The sequence below is a fragment of the Salvelinus sp. IW2-2015 genome, linkage group LG9, assembly GCF_002910315.2.
Source record: "Salvelinus sp. IW2-2015 linkage group LG9, ASM291031v2, whole genome shotgun sequence".
NCBI lineage: Eukaryota > Metazoa > Chordata > Actinopteri > Salmoniformes > Salmonidae > Salvelinus > Salvelinus sp. IW2-2015.
In genome coordinates this window covers 13168554-13182142 of record NC_036849.1, presented here as the reverse complement: position 1 = coordinate 13182142, position 13589 = coordinate 13168554, and the positions used below count along the sequence as shown (strand labels likewise).

Below are 13589 nucleotides of genomic sequence, written 5' to 3'. Positions count from 1 at the left end.
CTGCACACACACACACGTGCATGCACAAATGCAAACACTCTAACACACACACTCGCACAGCTGCCTCATCACAGGGACCCCAGAGCACATAAAAGTCTAGCCTTGGAGACACCAGAGAGTAGGGTGTCCAATCAAAAACGCATCTTTTGACCAATGGGTACAGTTGTGTAATTGTGTAGATAATCTTCCAAGAAAACCAATGGTCCAAAACTCATGTCTCTATCATAATCCATTCAAAAGTTATTGGAGTTAAAACTAGGGTGACTAACCAGAGAAAGAAAGTGGTCAAAAATCAGGAAAATATCTATGCTGTACGAGAATTAAGGCTACCTGACAGGCTCTCTTTCCTGTTGAACTCATCATCTTTCGATATCAATTTTGAGACATGATGTAGTATTTTCATATTTGAAAAATTCCTGGTCTTTTTCGAAGATTTCTCACAAAACAAGTGTATCTGTGAAATGTCAACAGAGCGCTGAGCGTATAGCAAGATTATTATCTTCAAAGCCTTTTTCATTTAATTCAGCTCGTGTCATCCTAATTTGACTTTTTGTGACTTGCGGAAACAACTTTGAAGACAGGTACCACAACATGTAAAATCCTCAAAAGTAGCTGTGAGTAAACTGCATCGCTCTGTCAACAGAACTCAGTGCTTATTACCAGGGGTATTAGGTTACGAAATCTGACTTTTTGGAAATAATGTTAATGATATGTTAAAGAAGACACCACTGAACGATACAGAACATGAAGAATTATGTTTGTCTTGGTAAAATGTATTTGATAAAGTAAGGAATAATCACCAAATTAATCACCAAAGTGTGTTTTCACCCACTCTGGGCAGACACCCTACAGAGAGGTTGGAGTGCTCACAGGACATATGTGACTCACCACCTGGATTCGGTCTTTTGTAGCAAAATTTGAAATTAGATTTTTTACATTGGTAAAAAGTAGAAACTCAGAGCTACAAAGTGTGATATCATACACTGCATTTCTGAGGAACAATGGGGAAAAAAACTGCTTTTAAAGTTGCTAAACTTGTAAAGTTACTTTTGAGAAAAGGGCCTTTAAATGTTTTGGTACCTACTGGAGAGCTCTCATTTGTCTACACCCATTCAGCATTGTTCACACCCTCTTAAGCCAGCCCCACCCATCTCTTTAAGGATTCACATGTGAGGTCAGGTGCTAAACAGTGAGCAGTGTAGTAAAGATTAAGACTAAAAGTGGTAGTAGCCTACAATAAGGAAAAAGTGTCCAGATCAAAATATTTTATAAATATTAGATGACACTTACCCAGACACACTTGTCTAAATTGATGGGTCATGTGAAAAAATGCTATAACCCCCAGCCACATCCAGTGGTGGAAAAAGTACTAAATTGTCATACTTGAGTAAAAGTAAAGATACCTTAATAGAAAATGACTGAAGTAAAAGTCACCCAGTAAAATACTACTTGAGTACAAGTCTAAAAGTATTTGGTTTTAAAAATACTTAAGTATCAAAAGTAAACGTATAAATCATTTCAAATTCCTTACATTAAACCAGATGGCCTAATTGTTTTTATTTTTTATTGACGGATAGGCAGGTGCACACTCCAACACTCAGACATAATTTACAAATAAAGCATTTGTGTTTAGTGAGTCCGTCAGATCAGAGGCAGTAGGGATGACCAGGGATGTTCTCTTGATAAGTGTGTGAAGTACTTTGGGTGTCAGGGAAAATGTTTGGAGTAAAAAGTTTTTAAAAATTCTTCGGAATGTGTTGAAGGAAAAGTTAAAGTTGCCAAAAATATAGATAGTAAAGTAATGTACAGATACACCAAAAAAATACAAAAGTAGTATTTTACTGAAGTACTTTACACACCTGCCCAAATGCCTTCACAACAGTACATTAGCATATTTTATATACTGTTACACACGCACTTATCACATATGTAGTGAGGTGCGTACTGGTGGCAGAGAAGTCAGGCGCAGGAGAGCGAAAACTGATTTACAACGGTGTCGTTTAATATCCATAAACCACCGTCAACAGAACAATACAATAAATGGGTCAAACAAAACCCGGTAATACCAGCATACTGTGCACAAGCACTACAAGAAACAATTACGTACAAGGACATGGGGGGGCACAGAGGGTTAAATACACAACATGTAATTGATGGAATTGTAACCAGGTGTGATGGAAGAAAAGACAAAACCAATGGAAAATGAAAAGTGGATCAGCGATGGCTAGATGGTCCGCGACTTCGACCGCCGAACGCCGCCCGAACAAGGAGAGCGACCAACTTCGGCGGAAGTCGTGACAACATAATATTCCATACATAAGTTAAGGCCATGCAACCTGAGTTGAAACCTGAGTGAGGTGCACATGTACATACAGTACATAAACCGTACGTAAACAGATGCATGCGCCATATATTTATGTGGTGGACTCTTGATACAGTCACATGATATTGTTGTGGTATGTCACAAAATCATGTTATGACCACACATATCAATATTAATTTTATATATCAATATTTTGCTAACTCTTGCTAAGTGGATGGGTCTCTACAGAAGGTGTAAACGGTACAGCCAAATGGTTAATTTTATAGTAGCAATATCAGAAATAGCATCAATGTAAATAAAATAATATGCAGTATGTACCAGAACAATATCAATATCAGTGATAGACCAGATAGTTATATGCATACAATGAGGGGTAAAGTGGCTGAGCAGCAGGATATATTTTTTTTGTAGCAGCAACGTATGCCGTGTGTGTTAGGAGAGAGTCATTTGAATAGAGGCACTGCAGATAGTGCTGATGACTGGTCCATCCGAACCACGCATGAACAAGGGAATCTACATTCGGAGAGCCTGTTTCTGTCCTGCCCTTGACTTTGGTGCAGGGCATGTGACGTCCATAGCCTCTTTGTCGCAAAACTTCCTGATCTTGTCAAAAAGATAAGTTTGTCTAGCTGTGTAAAGTCCAGGTGGTGATTGTACAGGCAGACCATCTATGGGAGGAAGGATGTCAGCGTTGTGCAGCAGCTGAAACCTGGTTCCGACTGAGTCCAAACACTCCATGGCGACGACAACACCAGGCTCCAGAGCATCGAAGCTGTAAAACATGGAATAACAACAACAAAAAATCAGAAGACATTACAACCTTGCACAACATCAATTCACCTACCAAGTTTATATCAGAAGAATAACCTCATGCAATGAAAATGGTTTTCACCTGAAGTGCTGGTACTGCTTGATCTGTGGTACAGAGTCAGGTGTTGTTACCAGCCATAGCTTTCCACCAGCACCGTGTCATCCTCCAGTCCAACCAGCTGTGGGATGTTGACCCCTGTTACACTATATTATAGTGTTCTGCTGGAAAACAGGAGGACCAGAAGGACGTAAACAGCCTGGGCCACACCTAGCACACGAGACATGCTATGGACACTGTGCTCTGAACAAAGCAACGGGTCTGTCTGCAAATGTGCACAGATATCTCATCAGAGAAACCTAAAGAGCTCATAAAAGCAATTGGACCGAAGCTCATCAAACACCACCAAAGGAATCTGTACTTTCTAAACAGCCAATAGGAAGTTCCGTAAGTGATTTTTATGAGGAGTCTGGGTTGTGTCTGCCTAATAATGCCAAAAAAGTGTTCCAAAACAGTTCTTCAGCTGTCCCCATAGGAGAACCCTTTTTGGTTCCAGATAGAACCCTTTTGGATTCCATGTAGAATCCTCTGTGGAAAGGGTTCTACCTGGAACCAAAAGGGTTCTTCAAAGGATTCTCCTATGGAGACAGCCGAAGAACCCTTTCAGGTTCTAGATAGCACCTTTTTTTCTAAGAGTGTGCACTGCAAAGGACTTGGTGAAATAATTAGGGCACCGGCCTACAACATGGCCACTCGCTACCTGGGTCACCGACCCATTTCTCCTATGATCATCCGGTCACCTCGGGTCTCAGACATCAAGCAGACTGCTGTCACTGGCTCTCTCTGGGTCTAAGCGCTTAAATCCTGTTGCCCGACCTAATTCACACCATAGTCTCAGTCTCAGGACCCCGAGAGGGGGATCAATGCCAAATGCCCTCCTTAAAACCCAACCTTATCTCTGGGCCATGGCCCCAGAGTTAGTTAGACATACTGGGACAGACAACCGCGTCTCCGATTAACACAATGGAAGCAATTGTGGGGGGAAAAATATAAATGGCCAAGAAATTCTAAAATGCAAATGGAAAAATTGACCAATTTAGTTATTTATGGCAATTGACTTGATCTTTCCAGTCCTGTCTATTGAAATCTACTCAATTTTCCTTCATGTGAGGTAACCAAAGAGGCACAGAGTGGGGTAGACGGAGGCACGGTGCTAAGCTGACAGACTGTAATGCGGAAAGGTAGAACTTATAGTGGTATTATAGCGCTCCTGAGCGGCTTATGATGGCCTGGGCTCTTCCACTCTGGATTCAGGGAAATCTGGGATTCCTGGGAGGTATTAGATGACTCTAACCGGAAATCCCCTCTCTCTGACCACTGGTGTTTGTTTTTCTTAGCCAGGCCCCGAGATGGGTGGCATTCCGGGCTAGGCCATCGCTCTCTCACTTCCAGATGCCCAGGAGTGAATCGTTAGTGGCGGTCTTCATGCCTGGCTGGCATTGTGTGGAAGGGATCCAGCTTATAACAAGCTGAGAAAACCAGCTACAGCTACAGTACACTCCCCCAACACCACCACCTCCTTCTTCCTTCCCCACCTCCACCTTGCCCTGTAGCAAAAATACCACCTGACCGGGGAGAGAACCATGCCACGCAGGATGGGTGCTCAGAGGCCTTCCTGTGTAGTCATGGACATACGTGGAGAGTCTATTGGCAAATTGACAATCTCACACCCTCCTCTGTTCTGTTCTTTTGGCTACCCTACACAGTTTATAGGAGTGAGCCAAGGGGCAGGCAGGCGGGCAAAAAGGCAGAAATGCAGGCAGGCACAGAGGCAGGCAGACAGCCAAGGAGACAGGCAGGCAAGGCAAGGAATCAGGAAGAGAGGCAGCAAGATAGAGAGGCAGGCAGAGAGGCAATCAGAGAGGCAGGCATAAGAAGCTAGGTATTAAAATTGCCCCCTGGTCGAGATGGTTTGTGATGACAAAAACCTGTTTTAAGAAGCCAGAAGACGGCTTCACTGTGATGTGTGGGGCTGATCTGGACCTGCTGTTCCCCTTCTGCACTGAAGCCCTGCCTGCCTGCCTGCCTGGAAACAACTCAGAGAAATAGGGAGGGAAGAAAAAAGGAAAGAGAAGAAAAAAACCATCTTGAGCTGGAAGCGTTCATTTATCCTGGCGAATCTCGGGCTGCACCTGCGATGACAACGCCTTGTGTGCAGTGTAGTGATTTTGTATTGCTGAATTGGGGGCTGAGGTTGGGGTGGTGCAGGGCTACATAGAGGGAGAGAATGACATCAAGCGTTCCCCCATCCTGTATATCCATGACAAGGCCCAGACGGTCACACCGAAACCCCCACCCAGCTTCCCCCCATGCACTACAGGGGGAGATAGAGAGTAGGGGGAAAGCTGGGGCAGAAATCCACATCTCCCCAATACTACCCTGTTCACGAAACCCTCACCAACCCTTCCTGCCACTCTCACATGCACACAAGCACGCAAATGCATACATATACACATACACACGCACACACACAAACATACACTACCGTTCAAAAGTTTGGGGTCACTTAGAAATGTCCTTGTTTTTTAAATAAAAGCAAAACATTTGATACATTAAAATAACATCAAATTATTTATCCATTATCAGCAACCATCACTCCTGTGTTCCAATGGCACGTTGTGTTAGCTAATCCAAGTTTATCATTTTAAAAGGCTAATTGATCATTAGAAAACCCTTTTGCAATGATGTTAGCACAGCTGAAAACTGTTGTCCTAATTAAAGCAATAAAAGCATTTGTGGGTTTGATTACAGACTCAACATGGCCAGAAACTCCCCACACACCTTCATTTCTCAGAACAAGAATAGACAGACGAGTTTCAGAAGAAAGTTCTTTGTTTCTGTCCATTATGAGCCTGTAATCGATCCCACAAATGCTGATGCTCCAGATACTCAACTAGGCTAAAGGAGGCCAGTTTTATTGCTTCTTTAATCAGGACAACAGTTTTCAGCTGTGCTAACGTAATTGCAAAAGGGCATTCTAATGATCAATTAGCCTTTTAAAATGATAAACTTGATTATGTCACAGCCGTTGAAAGAAGAGGACCAAGGCGCAGCGTGATGAGCGTACATTTTCTTTTTATTTGAAAAGACGCCGAACAAAACAATAAACAATACAAAACAAAACAAACCGTGAAGCTAAAGACTATGTGCCATAAACAAAGTCAACTTCCCACATAGACAGGCGGGAAAAAGGGCTACCTAAGTATGGTTCTCAATCAGAGACAACGATAGACAGCTGTCCCTGATTGAGAACCCTACCCGGCCAAAACATAGAAATACAAATAATAGAACATAGAATACCCACCCCAACTCACACCCTGACCAAACCAAAATAGAGACATAAAAAGGATCTCTAAGGTCAGGGCGTGACAGATTAGCTAACACAACGTGCCATTGGAACACAGCAGTGATGGTTGCTGATAATAGGCCTCTGTACGCCTATGTAGATATTCCATTAAAAATAATCAGTTTCCAGTTACAATAGTCATTTACAACATTACAATGTCTACACTGTATTTCTGATCAATTTGATGTTATTTTAATGGACAAGAAAACAGCTTTTCTTTCAAAAACAAGGACATTTCTAAGTGACACCAAACTTTTGAACGGTAGTGTACACATACATACACACATACATACACATACACAGACACACATACATACACATACATACACATACACGTACACGTACACGTACACGTACACGTACACGTACACGTACACGTACACATACACATACACATACATACACGTTCATACACATACACATACATACACGTACATACACATACACATACATACACGTACATACACATACACATACACATACACTACACGTAATCATACACATACACATAACACACTACACACACATACACATACACATATACACATATAACACACACATACATACACATACATACACGTACACATACACACACATACACACACATACACATACACTACACATACATACACATACACGTACACAGTACACACCGTACACATAACACAATCACATACACATACACATACACACACATACTACGTACATACACGTACACATGCACATACACATACACTACACATACATAACAGCATACAACATACATACACATACATCATACACAATACATCACATCAATACACACATACATACACATACACATACACATACATACACATACATACACATTAACACATACACATAACATACACATACATACACACTACACATACACATACATACACATACACACATACATATCACATACACATATACATACACATACACGTACACGTACAACATACACATACACATACACACGCGTAACACGTACACATACACATACACATAAACCACATACCTACACACACATACACATACACATACACATACACATACACACACATACACATACACTACATACGTACACGTACACGTACACGTACACATACACATACGTACACGTAAACGTACACGTACACGTACACATACACATTACACATACACATACATACACCATACATACACATACATACACAACATACACATACACAACTACACTATACACATACCACATACACATACACATACCACACACACACATACACAATACAATACCTACACACATACATCAAACATACACTACACATACACATACACATACACATCATACACATACACATACATACACACATACATACACATACACGTACATCATCACATACACATACACATACACACCTACACACACATACACACCATACACATACACATACACATACACATACATACATACACTACATACACACGTACATACACACGTACATACACATACGTCACGTACACGTACACGTACACATACACATACACATACACATACACATACATACACATACACATAATAAACATACTACATAACACACACATACCATACACATAGCACACACATACATACACATACACACATACATACACATACATACACATACATACACATACACATACACATACCACATACATACACACATAATACACATACATCCCCATACACGTACACGTACACGTACACATACACATACACACATACACACATACACACACACACATACACACATACATACACATACACATACACATCATACACATACACACACATACATACACATACATACACACATACATACACAACACATATACATACATACACACATACATACACATACACATAACATAAACATACACATCTCACACAACATACACATACAACATCGTACACGTACCGTACATACCTTGTACAATACACATACACGTACACGTACACGTACACATACACATACACATACACGTACACGTACACGTACACTACCGTACACGTACACATATCATACACGTAAATACACATACATACACACATACATACACATACACATACACATACACATACACGTACACGTACACGTACACGTACACATACGTACACATACATACAGTACATACACATACAATACACACATACACATACACAATACACATACACATACACATACACGTACACGTACACGTACACATACATACACGTACATATACATACACACATACATACACATACACATACACATACACATACAACATACACATACACGTACACGTACATACACATACACGTACATACACGTACATACACGTACACACTGCACATACACATGCACATACACATACACATACACATACACATACACATACACATACACATACACACACATACACACACATACACATACATACACATACACACATACATACACATACACATACACATACACATACATACACATACATACACGTACACATGCAGACATGTTTGTTCTACTATCCTTGTGAGGACCAAACAATTGATTCCCATTCAAAATCCTATTTTCCATAACACTTTAACCCTAAACCTAACCTTAACCCTAACCTTAAACCCAAACCTCTAACCCTAACTTTAAATTGAACCCCTAACCCTAAATCTTACCCTAACCCTAATGGCGTTGGGGGAGATAAATCTAACCCCTAAGCCAAAAATAGCCTTTTTCCTTGTGGTGACAGGCAAAATGTCCCCACTTCTCCGAATTGTACTTGTTTTACTGTCATTGTGAGGATTTCTGGTCTTCACAAAGATAGTAAAACCAAAAACACACACACACACTCTCAAGTTGTTTTAAATCATAATATGTAATCAGGCTATAATCACATTATTGCACACATGGTGATTTTGACAAGTGAAGGGGAGTCATGTGCTGGGGCTTTGGCAACGTTCACACACACCACTCTCCCAGCTGTGAGCTCAGTCCCCCCTCCCCACCACGCTGCCTCCCTCCCAGACCCCAGACTATGTGCTGCTCCAATCCACTTAATTCGCTCTGCTCATAGTTCTGGACTTGTGGCAGCACAATAATGCAGAGTGTAGGCTACATGAAAGGTATTCATTTGTCCACCTCTATGTTGACAGTAGCTTTCTAGCCTTCATTCAAGGTGTTATGTTTGGTACCTATATGTGGCCAGGTATATTTGGATGTGCTTTACATCTGCCCTCTTATGAGCAAAACACTTCCTTTAATCTTCCTAGCTGGTTTGGTGCTAGTCAACCCCCGCCCCCTGTGTGTCTGTACGTGCGTGGATATGTAAATGATCTGTATCGTGTGTATGTATGGATATAATTTGATGTGTACTCGGTGTGTGTGTACTGCACATGTTTGCGTGCAAGTGTGTGTGCGCAAGTCGTGACAGTGATCAGATGGAGATGGGGCCCGGGGATGGCCATGCCGTCAGGCCCCAAGCTGCAGGCCAGTTAACCGGCCCCAGAGCCTCCACAGAGCCTCCACGCCTCAGGATAACGTGAGAGAGGAAAGAGGTCGACGGCGGAGCACTCGCTCTTCCCATCTTCTCTTTCATTCTTTCTGAGGTGTGGCTGCACTCACAGCCGCTCTACTAACAAGATCAGGCTGTGGGTTGGGCCTCCCTCTGCCAGCTGTGTGTGTGTGTGTATGTGTGTGGGTGTGTGTGTGTTGTGTGTGTGTGTGTGTGTGTCTGTGTGTGTGTGTGTGTGTGTGTGTGTGTGTGTGTGTGTGGTGTTGTGTGTGTGTGTGTGTGTGTGTGTTTATTAGGAGGAGGGTGGGGGGGAGAGGGTAGAACTTATTTCCAGATTTACTTCTGCAATTTTACCTTCACTCTTTTACTTGTACATGGACTAACTGTAATTATTGTTGCACAAAATCAACATAATGTCACATTTCCATTCACAACTGGAGGATATACTAAAAACATGCTTGAAAACAGTGCACACAGAGTAAGATCTCATCTCTAAATGCTCACAGGTTCAACCCTGTCTCTTATGAGCTCTCTCTAGGACGATGGTCAAAACAGAAGATAACGCTCATGGCCCAGGAATGTCAGGAATGGCTTTGTTTGACGTTCCCTTCAGGGGGAAATATATTGTTACGATGCCTGGAAATATGATGCCCATATTTGCCTCTTATCTACATTTCTGAGGCCCAAAGATCCGAAACCGCTCCAACGCCTTGCTATCGGGCTTTAATAGCCAGAGAGATAAGTATGGTTTGTGGCTAAGCATGGTGGGGAGAGACTGTGAAACAAACACAGGCAGGCTGCAGTACACCTCTTCAGAAATCTCCCAGACTGTTATCTGGGGTCCAGCACGGGGGGGGGCTGAGTTGGCGTGGGGGGGGGGGGGGGCTGAGGTACATCTTCTTATCGGCACATGTGGGTGACTTAGCTTTAATCCTAACAAGGTATTAATTTGTGTGTGTGTGTTTGTTTGTGTGCATGTGTGTGAGTGTGCGTGCATATCTGTGCAGACCATTTTGTAAAAACAAGGAATTAGTATTTTTATGTCAGTGGAAGTACACAGAATTTAATCTCAAACCAAGAGAATAAGCAAAAGGGTTGAGCCTTGAAAGAAAACCATGTGTTTCTGTGAATATGTATTTGCCTGCCTGTTCTGTATTTGAGTCAGGGTGTATTCATTTCAGAAGAAAGATGGCCAGCAAGAGCACACAGATGCCTGCCCCAGTGGGTAAATAGGCTCTAATTTCGGCTCCCTTTGAAGTGTGTGTGTGTGTGTGTGTGTGTGTGTGTGTGGTTTATTAGGTAGTCTTTACTCAGCTCCTCAGTTCACAAAGAATGTTAATTCAACCATTGGTGGATACTAGTTGAACTCTGTATTTACAAGACAACACAGATTGTGTGTGTGTGTGTGTGTGTGTGTTTGTGTGTGTGTGTGTATGTGGTTCCTTAGTTATTTTCACAGGTTCAACCTGTCTCTTATGAGCCTCTCTCAAGGACGATGGTCAAAACAGAAGATAACGCTCCATGGCCCAGGATGTCAGGAAATGGCTTTGTTTAGACAGTTCGCCTTCAGGGGAAATATATTTGTTACGATGCCTGGAAATATGATGCCGCACATTTTGGCCTCTTATCTACATTTCTGAGGCCCCAAAATCCGAAACGTCCAACCGCCTTGCTATCCGGGCTTTAAAAGCCAGAGAGATAAGTATGGTTTGTGGCTAAGCATGGTGGGGGAAGAGACTGTGAAACAAACACAGGCAGGCTGCAGTACACCTCTTCAGAAATCTCCCAGACTGTTTATCTTGTCTCCACCACGTGGGATTTCTGAGTTAACATGAGGGGGGGGGGGGGGGGGGGGGGGGGGGCTTGAGGTACATCTTCTTATCGGCACATGTGGGTGACTTAGCTTTAATCTAACAAGGTATTAATTTGTGTGTGTGTGTTTGTTTGTGTGCATGTGTGTGAGTGGCTGTGCATATCTGTGGCAGACCATTTTTGTAAAAACAAGGAATTAGTATTTTTATGTCAGTGGAAGTACACAGAATTTAATCTCAAACAAAGAATAAGCAAAAGGGGTTGAGCACTTGAAAGAAACCATGTTGTTTTCTGTGAATATGTATTTGCCTGCCTGTTCTGTTTTGAGTCAGGGTGTATTCATTTCAGAAGAAAGATGGCAGCAAGAGCACACAGATGCCATGCCCCAGTGGGTAAATAGGCTATAATTCGGCTCCCTTTTGAAGTGTGTGTGTGTGTGTGTGTGTGGTGTGTGTGTGTGTGTGTGTGTGTGTGTGTGTGTGTTGTGTGTGGTGTGTGTGTGTGTGGTGTGTGTGTGTGTGTGGTGGTGTGTGTGTGTCTGGGAAATATAGGCTACACTAAAATGTAACATGACTATCACTAGCCTACACTGAAATTTCTAGGCCGCTGACCTTAGATAAACTGGCACAAACACGTTCAAGGACCTTCCATGTTGCCATTTGAGATCTCACTGAGATGGATCCTTTAAAGCCAAATTGGTGGACATTTGGCCAAACTGTACCGTACTGGTATTTCAATGGCTCAGGCTCTGGACCATACTCTCATCAGAAGAACTAATTTTCCAGATATCCCTGCTCTTTCTGTCCACAGGCACTAGGCTGCCATGAAAGGAGTCAAATCCCTCCCACTAACACTGCAGAGATACTGTAGAGGGGAAAGGTTGGTAGCCAGGGAGCCATTTAGGTACAACTGTGCTGTGTGTCGGTTTTACCCAGTACCCCACTGCTTTCTCATTTTCATCCCTGCTCTATGATTGGTGTAGGACCGGTGGAGAAACAGTCACTAAAAGTCGGCAGAACCAGAAGAGAGCAGACTCAGCAGTATTAGAGATGGTGGTTTAATAAAAGGACAAGATCTTCAGGCAAAGAATATAAATCCACCACGTCCAAAAAATAAAGCCAAGAGGCACAAAATGGATATCCTCCAAAATACAAAGAACTCCACAAAGTGGTAAAAACAGCAGGGAAAAACAAACCTCAAAAGACTAACTCAAAAATACACTAGCACTAAACCAGAGAACCTCTTGGAAAATCCAATAAGAGAAATACATGTTCACAACAAGGCTGGGGCTGGGTGCTAACATACAAAACACTGAGCAAAGAACTGAGGAACACACAGGGTTTAAATACTAACAAGGGAACGACAACACCAGGTGCAAACAATATTAGAGCAAGGAAAAAACAAAAGGTCAAAAAAGGTGCAATGGGGACATCTAGTGACCAAAACCTGAACAGTCCTGGCCAAAACTGACAGTTGGGTTTGATGGCTTGACCTGGAGGGTCCCTTTTGTAAGGTGGTACTTAGTGTATGGGAAAAGATCAGGGAACATTGTGTGTGCGTGTGTGTGTGCGTGTGTGTGTGTGTGTGTGTGTGTGTGTGTGTGTGGTGTGTGTGTGTGGTGTGTGTGTGTGTGTGTGTGTGTGTGTGTGTGTGTGTGTGTGTGTGTGTGTGTGTGTGTGTGTGTGTGTGGTGTGTGTGTGTGTGTGTGTGTGGTGTGTGTGTGTGCTGTC

At 42.4% G+C, this 13589-nt stretch overlaps 1 long non-coding RNA gene across 1 annotated transcript; it reads right to left on the bottom strand.

Moving 5' to 3' along the window:
- Window positions 1–1981: 1981 nt before the first annotated feature.
- LOC139028203 (uncharacterized) lies at window positions 1982–3358 on the bottom strand. The gene is made up of 2 exons (XR_011480391.1): window positions 3216–3358; window positions 1982–3095 (listed from the first exon to the last, which is right to left on the bottom strand). It is a non-coding gene; the product is annotated as an uncharacterized lncRNA (long non-coding RNA).
- Window positions 3359–13589: the final 10231 nt, after the last annotated feature.